The sequence below is a fragment of the Carlito syrichta genome, unplaced genomic scaffold (assembly GCF_000164805.1).
Source record: "Carlito syrichta isolate Samal-C Ts95f unplaced genomic scaffold, Tarsius_syrichta-2.0.1 Scaffold309784, whole genome shotgun sequence".
Lineage (NCBI taxonomy): Eukaryota > Metazoa > Chordata > Mammalia > Primates > Tarsiidae > Carlito > Carlito syrichta.
In genome coordinates, this window is record NW_007253880.1 from 1,041,016 (window position 1) to 1,054,222 (window position 13,207).

The following is a 13,207-nucleotide window of genomic DNA, read 5'->3' on the forward strand; positions in this document are numbered from 1 at the left end:
TGCATTCGCCCTTCAGCCGGGGGGGCACGGGCCGGGCGGCGTCGCGCCCATTTCGCAGGTGGGGAGAGCGAGGCTCGACCCCGCCACCCGGGCGTCCGGCGGGCTTCTCCGGCCCCCGCGCGCCGCCGAGTCCCCGCTGGGTCCTTCCCCCGCGGCGGGACCTCGTGTCATCCTCCCAGACACAGCTTCGAGCGTGGTCGTCTGGGATCGGTCGCTGAGGGGCGCGCCTCAGCTGTCTGTCTTTCAGAGCGCACGCTCTGAGATATGAGTTTTAAATATGTATATATTAAGTATATATGTATATATGTTACTTAAAATATGTATGTATTTCGTTGGAGTCTCACTCTGTCGCCCAGGCTGGAGGGCAGTGGCAGGCTCACGGCCACCGCAGCCTCGACCTTCTGGGCTCAGGTGATCCTTCCGCCTCAGCCTGACAAGTAGCTGGAACTACAGGCACACACCACCACGCCAGCTAATTTTTTGATTTGTTGTAGAGAGGTCTCGCCAAGTTGTCCAGGCTGGTCTCGAAGCCCTGGGCTCAAACAGTCCTCTGGCCTCGGCCTCCCAAAGTGCTGGGATTACAGGCATGAGCCACCGTGCCCAGCTTAAATACACATTTTTAACCTATTTCCATCCATTTTTGCTTTCAGAACATCCGCCCTTTTAGGGTAACTGGAGGTTTCAAAGCCAGGCCAGTTCCACCATTGCTAGAAGGAGGTGGTTGGGAAGGTTTCCCAAGTCCCCACCAGCTGGAGAACACAACCATGAAACAGTTTATACACTCCTGTGGGACCAGGTGTTGGGAGCTTTGCAAGACCTGTTAGTCAGCAGGGCATCTTCCTCTCCGGACCCACTACAGACTGCTGAGTCACCCGCTCCTGTAGGGAGAGAACCCGTTAGCCGTCCAGGGATCCTCTACAAATAACAATTAGGTGGTTGTCATAGCTTAAGTTATGATGCAGCACTTTTAGAGTGAATACCTGTTTGTGAGCAGGTATGGCTTGGCCTGTGCTTTAAGTGGGAAAAAAGATAACAGAAACTAGATAACCCTAGCTTTTACACAGGCACAGGGTAACAACATTCCACCTCTGAATCTTTGCCAGAATCATTTCCTGCCACTCCCTGGTGGTCAAATGTGATCACTTTCAAAAAAAGCCTTGGGACACTATAAAGTCATTTTGTACTGAAGAAAACTTGGTAATGCCCACATTTTCTGATTTGAGCTGATAGCGAATAAGCTTTTATAAATAAGGGCACATTTAAAAAACAATATATGGTTTAAAAAGTCATTCAGTGTGTTGTCCAAATGTATTTTACTTATTCATTCTAGGCCTTAACCTAGGATCCTCAAATTTGAACCTATTTTCATATTGTTATATTTTTGTACTGTGAGGCCAAAGGTGGGAGGTGGAGGGGACCAAATTGAAACTCATTAAGTTATTTTATGCCAAAATTGATAAGTACATTTTTTTAAAAAGCCTTAGTACAGTGTTTTAAGTTTTATTTTCCTTCCCAGAACATATTTAATAAGATGCTATTCACTATAGGAGTGTGATGGACCTTTGTTTACTTTGGTGGTGGTCGGGGAGACAGGGAAAACCAAACCGAAGCATATTTCAAAAAAAATCAAAGACTTTTAGGAAGACTGTCAGCTTTCTCCAAGTGCTAATATTTTGGAAAAGTTCATGTAAACTTTATGCTGTATAAAGAACTGTATGCTGGTAGCTTAAAAAAAAAAAAAACACCCCAAAACAACAACAAAAAAACTGGTTACATGTTTTGGGAGCAAATTTTGTCTATGCCTGTCAGCATAATTTTTTTAAAAAGTGGCTATTTTATATTTCCTCTTGGTGGTGAAATGGAATGATTTTTATAGATAATATGGTATTCTGTGAAAGATTTTAGAATATGAGTTAGCCTTTGAAAGTTCACTTCTCACCCTGGCTCGATGGCTCAGCCTGTAATCCCACGCTTTGGGAGGCTGAGATGAGTGGATTGTCTGAGCCCACGGGTTCGAGACCCGCCTGGGCAACTTGGCGAGACCTCATCTCTACAATAAATCAAAAATTAGCCAGGCATGGTAGCGCACCTGTAGTTCCAGCTACTTGGAAGGTTGAGGCGGAAGGATGCTGGAGCCCAGCAGGTTGAGGCTGCAGTGGCCGGAGGCAACCACTGCACTCCAGTCTAGGTGACAGTGGGTGACAGAGTAAGACTCCAACTAAAAAAAAAAAAAAAAAGAAAGTTCATTTCTCGGAGTTATGGACTGTAAGAGAAACATTCTTTGGAACCTGTGTGGTTCACAGTGAAGACGCGAGTCGTTCACACGTTACATTGCAAACGAGAGATTGTTCCAAAGGCTGAGACCCACGGCATGGGTCATACCACAGGTGTGACACCACAGTCGTTGTATGTGCTTTCAGAGTGCCCCTTCAAGAAACACACAAATGTGCATGAGCACATGCCTCACATAGACACCTGTGCGTGTGGTTTCTCAGCTGACTTTTCTATTTTGACCTTTGTGACTGCAGTGGACACCTGGGAGGGAAGGAGAAGGGAAGTAGACGTTGTGGATTCAGATGGACACCTGAGCATGACTTTGTTTTTCTTGGGTGATTTTTCTTGGAATGTGTGGAGTGAGCAATTTCGTGATGTAGGACTAAAGCCAGAACAAGGAAGAGTTTTGTTTTAAAGAGATTCTCTTTTTTTTTTTGTTTGTTTGTTTTTTAAAGATGCACTTAAAATTGGACATGATATGGAATGTTAAGGTGTCATTGTATCACAAATGGGGCTGAGCTTTAGAGACGTGTAATTTCTTGATTAGTTTCTCACCTGGGATGCTTCCCCCACCCCGAGATTGAAAATAAAAACGAACTTCTCAAGCTTGTGATTTTCATACTAAACTCGCAGATGTCCCCAACAACCTGGCAGTTTTGAGTCTATCTGTTGATTGTTTCTGTGCCTCCATGTGTCTGTTTAGTGAAAACGAACTGTGGGGAAACTTTCAGGATTTCTTTTGACTTGGACTTGCTTGTAAAGTTTGTGGCTAAGATTATTGCTCATGTCTCACGTCAGTGGGTTTTAAATTTATATGTCAGTTTCTTAGATAAAATGGAAAATGAGACTTACTATAACCAAATTTGCTGTTTCAAATCCGTGTACGGTTTCATATCATTCATGCTGTGTATTAAGAATTTCATGTATTAGTAAAGTAAATAACTATTTGATGTGCTAATAAGATATTTAACTGTGTGTTTTCCAGTGCTCATGTGTTTATTCTGCAGATGTTTTATTGGGAACCTTTGTGTACAGATGCTGTTCATACCCTGGAGGAGATAGTGCACTTGTACAATAAATTTATTCTTGAAAAAGTGTGTACTCTGAAGATTTCTAAGCCAAATATTTAAAAATGCATTAGGGAAGGAAACTTTTTGTGATGCAAGTAGCTAATCGCTAATTGATATTTTATGTAAAACCAAAGCTTCCATATTTTGGCACGGCTTAAAGCATATGTTTATAGGCACCATTCATTCAACAAGTCACTTACCAAATGTGTCCAACATAGACATTTATGGAACACCTACTGTATGCCAGGTACTGTTTGAGGAACTGGTAATTTGGTAACTAAAAGGCAGACAAGGTCCCTGTTTTTATGGAGCTTGAGATGAGAGAGATATGGAAACAGCAAGCTAGTGGGTAAACAAGGTAATTTCAGACGGTGGTCAGTGCTAGGAAGAGAAGTAAACCGAGGGTGACGGGGGCTGGGGTGGTGAGTGGGAGAGGGGAGAAAACATGCTCTAGCAGGGAGAAGGCAGGTGTGGCTGGGTGCAGAGAAGTGGACACAGAGTCAGGGAGGGGCCATCTGGGCCGGGCTGTTTATGGCTCTGTGGGCTCAGAACCGGTTTGAATTGACTTTTGCTGCCCTTGGAAGGTGTAGGAGAGAGGCGTGATGTCAACTGATGTCTATTTTGGATGGAAGCGGAGGGACCGCATAGGAGGCTGTTGTGGCTCAATTAGAAAGTGATGGTGGTCACTGGGACCTCAGGGAAGAACACCAGTGGACACATCATTGTTATTAGCTTCTGAAATGGTGCAACCCAGTGGCTTTGCTGCCTTGCTTGTCTGAGATTGGCACAAATGACCGAGTAGCTAATGCTACTTATATGCTGAGTTCAAGTGCAACTTGTAACTTGTTGAGCCATTTTCTAAACTGAGCTTTCAGGCACAGTCCTGTCCTGACTCTGGGCTTATTTGTTTACCCTTGAGGTTTCCCGCAGACGGCACCAGCCCACCTCGGGGCCTCTGGCTGGTTGGACTTGCAGGTCTGTCCTCTAGCATGGCTGCCTTCCTGTGAGGTTGTAACTCTAATTACCCTGCACATTTAGGTAGCAAGTCTGTTGTCTTGCTTCAAGTCACTCCCCCATTGGTTTGTCCTTGAGGTGTGTGTCCTAGGTTAATGTGATGGATTATTATTTTTTTCTGAGTCATCTCACTGTCATCCAGGCTGGAGTACAGTAGCACGCTCACGGCCACCGCAGCCTCAACCTGCTGAGCTCAGGTGATCCTTCCATCTCAGCCTTCCAAGTAACTGGAACTACAGGCACGTGCCACCACGCCTGGCTAATTTTTTAATTTATTGTAGAGATGAGGTCTTGCCAAGTTGCCCTGGCTGGTCTTGAACCCCTGAGCTCAGGCAATCCTCTTGCCTTGGCCTCCCAAAGTGCTGGGATTACAGACATGAGTCACTGTACCTGGCATGATGGATTATTAAAAAAATTTTTTTCTTCTGTTAGCTCATATTTAATTAGCGGATGTTTGAGTTTACTAAAGAGGGAAGGGTTCCTTATAGTCATACCATTCCTTGAATTTGAAAAATGTGCTGCCTCTGCTAAGCAAAGCTGGTACAACCCCGACCAGGATTTCAGCAGAGTGCCCATGGGCAGTTTTTATATAGTAGTAGCAGCCCCTCCGTGGGCCTTGAGGGCTCTAGCTGCTCAGATTGACAGTAAGCTGGGCACAGGATGGTTTTCCTGGGAGAGTCAGAGGAACAAGCAGGACTAGAAATCCCATATAACCCACAGTAGGACACAGCCCAGAGCAAATCTCACAGTGAAAAGAAAGCAAATTAAAGTATAATCAGTCCCTCTAGACAAATTCCCTGTGTCTGCTTCCTATTCTTCTGTTTCTGATCGAGATCCTTCTCATCCTTCAGTCCTTTCCCAAAGCACCTCTGATTAATCATTCATTCATTGGGTGACTGTACTAAGCAGGGCAGAGAATAACGGAAAGGGCAGGGTATGCCTGCCAGGCAGTTGTAGTCACGCGAGCAAAGGCCTGGAGGGACCACAATCACAGGCGGTGGGTGAGACTGCTTGTTGGCAGAGGTGGCACTGGACGAGTGAACTGCGACCAGGATGTGCACGACTTGCAGACCCCTTTGAAGGAGCTGGCATTTTATCCTGGGGTGATGAGGACCCAGGAGGAACCAAAGCTGACTTTTCCCCAGACTCTTCTAGCTCATTCTGTCTACGCCATATGCTGCGGTGATTTGAATATTTTATTTCCCCTACTGGCCTGTAGGTGCCGTGAAAACAAGGGTGGCGTTGTCTTGTATGCCAGTGCATACAAATCACTTGGGCATCGTGTTAACTTGTAGCTCTGGGATCGAATCCAACATTCTGCATTTCCAACAAGCTCCCAAGTGGTGCTGATGGTTGGGGACCACACTTTGAGTAGCAAGGCTCTCACTGGATGCACTCATATTTTCTGTTATGCCTGTCATTGGACATAGGGCTTCATATTTTTTTAGAACAGATGCCATGATTTCAGATGAGTCACTTGTGTCTTATGGGAGGATAATAGTGGAATTTGCGTCTCATGAAGTAAAACTTAAAAAATCCACAAGGATCTTGTAATAGGGTGTCTGGGGAACAGGAGTAGAAGGAAAAGTTTCTATTGCATATTTTTAAAAATTTGAACTTTTTGGCCGAGTGTGGTGGCTCATGCCTGTAAATTCCAGCACTTTGGGAGGCCAAGGCAGGAGAATCACTTGAGCCCAGGACTTTGAGACCGGCCTGGACAACATAGTGAGACCTCATCTCTATACAAAATAAAAAATTCGCCAGGTGTGTGCCTTTAGTCCCAGCTACTCAGGAGATTGAGGAGGAAGGGTCCCTTGAGCCCAGGAGGTTGAGGCTATAGTGAACTGTGATCATGTCACTATACCCCAGTCTGGGCAACAGTGAGACCTCGACTCAAAAAAAATTTTTTTTAACGTTTTACATATTAACCCGTTTATTAAATAAAAAAAAAACTTCGATGGTTTTCCCCCTTTTCAGTGTATTTAACTTTACCCCAGATATCATATTTTAGTAGACTAGAAATCAGATTATTCTTTGAAAAATAGACACAAATTGTCCACTTTTCTTTCTTAAAAATAGGCTTTATTTTTTTAAAGCAGTTTCAGGCTCACAGCATAATTGAGCAGAAGGTACAGAGATTTTCCATGTAACCCTGTCCCCACACATGCATGACCTCCGCCATTGAAATATCCCCCACCAGGGTGACATGTTTATCACAATTGATGAACCCACACTGAGACATCATTATCACCTAAGGCCCATGGTTTGCATCAGGCTTCTCTCCCAGGGGTGTGCATTCGTGGGTTTGTGCAAATGTATAATGACACATATCCACTATTCTAGTGTCATACAAAGTAGTTTCATTGCCCGACAAATCCTCTGTGCTCCATCTATCCCTCCCTCACTTGCCTTAGCAACCCACTCACTCTTTTGTTTTTCTTTTGAGTTCGAGTCATATTCTATTTAAATTCGAGTCTATTCATATTTAAATTTTTTAAATTTAAACAATTTTTAATTGTGGAGTGCAGAGGCACGCTCACAGCCATCACAGCCTCGACCTGCTGGGCTCAGGTGATCCTTCCGCCTCAGACTTCCGAGTAGCTGGAACTACAGGCACACGCCACCAAGCCCGGCTAATTTTTTTGTAGAGACGAGGTCTCACCAGGTTGCTCAGACTGGTCTTGAACCCCTGGACTCAGGCAGTCCTCTCGCCTCAGCCTCCCAAGGTGCTGGGATTACAGGCTTGAGCCACCGTGCCCTGCCTACCCACTCATATTTTTATGCCTAGAGTTTCACGGACAAAGAATGTCATATAGTTGGATTATATTACCATACGATTATACATTGGATATCTAGCCTTTTCTGATCAGCTTCTTTCACTTAGCATATACATTTTGGTTTACTCTGTGTCTTTTTATGGCTTGATAGGTCAGTTTTCAGTGCTGAATAGTACTCCATAATCTGGATGTACTACTATTTCTACTATTTATCTGTTCTCCCACAGAAGAACATCTTAGTTGCTTCCAAGGTTTGGCAATGATGAATAAAGCTGTATGTAGGTTTTTGTGTGACCATAAGTTTTCAGTCTCTTATAGTAGATACCAAGGTGTGTGATTGCTAGATTGTGTGGTAAGAGTATGTCTAGTTTTGTGAGAAACTGCCAAGAGGGAGCCCTGCAGAGATCATTTAATTTTAATGTGACAGACCAGGCATGGTGGCTCAAGTACTTTGGGAGCCAAGGTGAGAGGATTGACTGAGCTCAGGAGTTTGAGACCAGCTTGGACAACTTGGTGAGACCTCGTCTCCACAATAAATAAAAAAATAAACTGGGCATGGCAGTGCATGCCTATAGTTCCAGCTACTTGGAAGGCTGAGGCGGAAGGATCACTTGAGCCCAGGCTGTGGCTACGGTGGCTTTGAGCATGCCTCTGCACTCCAGCCTGGGCAACAGAGTGAGACTCTGACTAAAAAAAAAAAAGTGGCAATGTGGATAGATGCGTGGTGACCTCAATCAGCTAGGATGTTGGAGGAGACTAGAATATGAGGTCTGAGCAAATTCTTTAAAAAAGGCAATTGTAGGTCATTGCTGTGGTAGATTAGGAAAAAGAATAGCTAGGAGATACTATTGGTGCTTTTCCAGCATGTTTCAGGATGATTCAGGGTTGCTTTCTAGCTCTTTCAGAGTAGCAGTACTATTTTGCATACCCACCAGCAATGAATGAGAGTTCTGATTGTGCCACATCCTCACCAGCATTTGATGTCGTCAGTGTTCTGGATCTTGGTCATTCTAGTAGGTGGCTTCTTGTTGCTTTAATTGATGTTTCCCTAATGACATGTGATATGGAGTCCCCAACCCCTTTTGATGAACTTTTTTTTTTTAATTTAAACAATTTTTAATGACTGAAACAAACAAACAAGAAGCATTTAAAACCGCAGCTTCTGGAAGAACCACTTGTTCTTGCCCATCTTGTACCTCTCTTCGAACTTGACCTTGGCCTCCCGTCAGGCCTTGTGTTTAAGAGCAGGGTCTCTGAAGACATCTTTGTTTGACAGTGGTTTTGTCCAAGGGAATATCCGCAGACTTGATCTTTGACTTCTTGGCAATCTACTTGCCCATCGCAGCTATCACTTTGTGGGGATAGTGGTTAATTCTAGCCACCAGGGCATGGCTGTAGGAGTGGTCTGAGGTGTCATCATCAATGTTCTTCATGATAACAGCTTTGTGTGTGGAGTAGCATCCAACCAGGACCAGCACCACCGTCCTGGGTTTCATGAACTTGCCCATTTCGACAGCAACCACCCAGGCCTACAGCAGAAAGGAAGCAATGAACTTTTAAGGAGTAGAAAAAATTTGTCATCTCTGATTTTGCTATTGCAAGAGTGGTGAACAAGCACTCTATGCTGTTTTGTTAGATTTATATGAAAGATGTGCTAGAAAAAGAATGTCTTTGCTTGCCATGTACTTTGGTTCTTTTCCTACAGATTGTTTTTTCAATCTGTCCCATTATAATGGGATTAGACTCACAGGCTCTGTTCATTTACTTGGTTGAACTTGGCTAAGTACACTTTGTTGATCCTGTTTTCTCATCTCTAAAATGAACTTATATTTGTTCTGTATGTACCTCTTTGTAATAGATCTGGTTATTTATTTATTTATTTGAGTCCGAGTCTCACTCTGTCACCCAGGCTGGAGTGTAGTGGCACACCCACTGCCACCACAGCCTCAACCTATTGGGCTCAGGCAATCCTTCCACCTCAGCCTTCCAAGTAACTAGAGCTACAGACACATACCACCATGCCCAGTTAATTTTTGGATATATTGTAGAGACAAGATTTTGCCAAGCTACCCAGGCAGGTCTTGAACCCCTGGGCTCAGGCATTCCTCTTGCCTCCACTTCTCCAAGTGCTGGGATTACAGGTGTGAGCCACCGCGCCTGGCTTAGATCCGGGGTTAAGACTGAATGGTGTCAGAATCTCCTTAGGTAATTGTGAAGACCATCTTCAGACATAAACCATTTAAAACACAGTCGAATGGGCAATCTGTCAGCAGGTGCTGGTGTGGGGTGCGGTGGACACAGAGGCAGAGGACGTAGGCCCAGCCGGACAGCAACTTCCAGTCTACTGGGCAGGAGGAGCCCTGCGGCGAGCATTTAATTTTTTTTTTTTTTTTGAGTTGGAGTCTCACTCTGTCACCCAGACTGGAGTGCAGTGGCCGCTCCCGGCCACCACAGCTTCGACCTGCTGGGCTCCGGCGATCCTTCCGCCTCAGCCTTCCAAGTAGCTGGAACTATAGGCATGCGCTACCACGCCCAGCTAATTTTTTATTTATTGTAGAGATGAGGTCTCGCTGCCCAGGCGGGTCTCGAACCCGTGGGCTCAGGCAATCCACTCACCTCAGCCTCCCAAAGGCGCGGGATGACAGGCTGAGCCACTGAGCCCGGCTGATAATTTAATTTTAATGTGACGATGTAGATAGATGCACAGGGATTCACTCAACCAGGTCGTTGGAGAAGACTAGAATATGAGGTCTGAGTGAAGTCTTTAAAGAAAGGTAATCGTAGGTGGTCGCCGTGGTAGATTATGAGAAAGAATAGCTAGGAAATGCTACTGGTAGTCTTAGAATGATTCAAAGTTGCTTTCCAACTCTGCTTGCCTTGCTTCTGAGGCCGCTGGTTTTTAATCTTGGGGAAGACACATCACTTTCAACAAATTACCTGAATTCAGAGAGCTTTGGAATCACGAGGGACCCTTTTTCTTTCCTTGGAGCACTGCCTGGGGCCTACACACATTTGTCAGTAATTGTGGTCAGGGTGGAATGTGGTCTTGACTGTAATATTCCATTTACTCTTTTTTTTTCTCTCCCTCCATCTCTTCCCTTTCTCTCTCTTTTTTCTTCTTTCTTGTTGAAGTCTCACTCTGTCACCAGGCTGGAGTGCAGTGGCACCATCAGGGCTCACCACAGCCTCGACTTCCTGAGCTCTAGCAATCCTTCCGCCTCAACCTCCCAAGTAGCTGGGACTATAGGCTTGTGCCACCATGTCCGGCTCAGTGGTTAATTTCTTTGTAGAGATGACGTCTCTCTATGTTGCCCAGGCTGGTCTCAAACTCCTGGGCTCAAGCAATCTTCCTGCCTCGGCCTCCCAAAGTGCTGGGATTACAGGCATGAGCCACCAAGCCCAGCACCATTTGCTCTTCTCTACGTGGGAAGACTGACACCTAGAGCAACGACGGAACTAAATTTGAACAAGACTACACGACTGGCTAATGGCAGAACTCCACCCCATGTTGTCAGATCCTGCTTTCTGCACACCTTGTTCATGTGGCTCTGCTGATCTGTTTGCACTTTGTCTTTCTTTACTAAAATCAAAACTATGCACATCTATTAAGAATAGGTTGGATTTCAGAATAGTTTCTTTAACTGCTTGAGTGTGATCTTGGAAATTTCAGGTCCTACAGGGCAGTGGGCAAAAACAGGAAGCCTGAGCCTGGTGGCTAGGGGGTGTTGAGAGCCTCTGGCACGTGAAGGGGGTCGTGAATGTTCCTGCAGCTGTGTTCCTTGTATGCAGTAAGAGGCACGGCCTGGGCACTTGAAGAGGGTGGACCTTGCCAGAGTCTAGAGTGGCGACCTGGCTCACTGGTGCTGGGCTGTGATTATCCCCTGATTCACTTAGTGTCCCTGTTTCCAGGGAGGCTCCTCTAGCAGGTGGGATAGATGTGTATACTGCACTCCTCTCTAATGTGGAGGCTGGTTTTACTCCGAAAGACATCAGCTGCAAAGGGCATTTAATAGAAGGGAAAATTATGGTAGCATTAACATGATGGGAGGGAAGAGGCAATTCTGGTTTTTTCTTTTTCTTTTTTTTTTCAGTTGTAGCTCACTTTGTCACCCAGGCTAGAGTGCAGTGGCATGGTCATAGCTCACCACAGTCTCAACCTTCTGGACTCAGGTGATCCTCCCACCTCAGCCTCCTGAGTAGCTGGGACTGAAGGTGTGCACCACCGCACCTGGCTCATTTTTTTGTAGAGATGAGGTCTATGCTGCCCAGGCTGGTGTTGAACTCCTGGGCTCACACAGTCCTTCCGCCTTGACCTCCCAAAGTGCTGGGATTACAGACATGAGCCACCATTCCCCACCAAGATGATTCTATTTTTGAGAAGTTAATATGCACCAGCCATTGTGTTTGGAGTAGTTAAGTTCCATAATTTATTTAACTCTTGAAATAATTGTGGCATTGTGGTATTATTCCCTCCTTCCACTCGGTTTGGAAAGGAGTGTGAGGAAACTAAAGTTCACAGGTTAGGCAACTTGTCCTAGCTATTAAGATTAAAATGTGACCTGTCTGGCTCTAAATTCATGTTTTATCTACTGTACCTGTGCTATCACTGTAGCAAAGAGATTACGAAACATGTTCAGGGCATGGAGCAGAACTTGGAAAAATATTTCCAAGAGAACCTGAACTTTTTTTTTTTCCTCTCGTAGGTGAGAGGCATAAAGCATTCAAGTCATCTGCTCTTAACAATAGGTATATAGTGTTGAAACTGTGTAACAAATATTTTTTCAATTTCTGAATTTCTCCGGATATGGTAGCTCATGCCTGTAATCCCAGCACTTTGGGAGGCTGAGGTGGGAGGATTGCTTGAACGCAAGAGTTTGAGACCAATCTGGGCAACATAACAAGACCTTGTCTCTACAAAACATTAAAAAAAAATTAGCCAGGCATGCCTATAATCCCATCTACTTGGGAGGCTGAGGTGGGAGGATTGCCGAGTCCAGGAGGTGAGCCATGATCATGCCAGTGCACTCCAGCCTGGGCAACAGAGATTCTGAGCGACAGAGATTCTGACCCCACCCCCCGAAAAAGAATAAATAAAAAGAAAATAAGTCTCCAAATTTCATGATGTTCCTGCTTAGGGAGGGAAGAAAAATCATGTGGAAGACTTAAGGCTGGTGAAGATTGGGAGACCAGGAAGGGCAGCTCAGTGATAGATCAAAAGAGATCAGAGCCGAGGTGACCACAGGTCTGAATTTTCATTTTCTTGTTGGCTTGAGTTGCAGCGTTAGAGTGTTATAGTGTATTCTCTGATATTCTTTTCAAAGCACCATGGCACCGTGTTTCATAGTTACTCAGCATATCTGGAAAGTTCTCTTTGTATTAATAGTCTGCTCTGAATGGGCTCACCAGAGAATCCTACCATGGTGGGCATGTTCTCAGCTTGTAGCTCACGGGACAGGCAGTTTTGAGATGACATGGTAGATGTAAACTGTCAAGGACCTTTAGGATGAATTTTTCTAGGAACGACGGGGTGTGCCTCCCTGTTTCCAATACATTTTTTGACCCCGGGCAAGTTCTGCATTCCTGGGTCTCAGTTCTTGATCTATAAAATGAGAACATTGGTTGAGTGATTGCTACAGTTGTTCTCAATTCAGAATCTGTGTCTCTAACTGCACGTCAGGCCAAGCATAGAGATTGCCCGCCTTTGATAAGGAGGAAAGGGTCTCTGGAATCACTGGCCTAGGACGGTCTCCTCTTCACACCTGTCCAGTGGAGGTGTGACTTTGGACAAGTGACTTCTCTCTAGATGGTAATGTGTTTGCCCATAAAATGGGGATAAATGGCATCCTCCAGACTGCTGAGTGGTTAGCCATGTAACCTACTCAGAACAGTGCCTGGCCAGATTAAGCACTAATAAGCATGAGCCATCACCATCAGCGCCATCGACATAGTTGAATTTAGGGGTAGAGAAAGACGTTTGCAGTTGCCTGTTTCTTGTCTTTCTTTCTTTCTTTCTTTCTTTCTTTCTTTCTTTCTTTCTTTCTTTCTTTCTTTCCTTCCTTCCTTCCTTCCTTC

General features: G+C 45.0%; 1 protein-coding gene and 1 pseudogene across 4 annotated transcripts in view; one reads left to right on the top strand and one right to left on the bottom strand.

Moving 5' to 3' along the window:
* TBC1D1 (TBC1 domain family member 1) overlaps positions 1-13,207 on the top strand; it is a 246,921-nt gene that overhangs the window by 76,968 nt on the left and 156,746 nt on the right. The window lies entirely within an intron of this gene.
* LOC110596525 lies at positions 8,283-8,643 on the bottom strand (annotated as a pseudogene).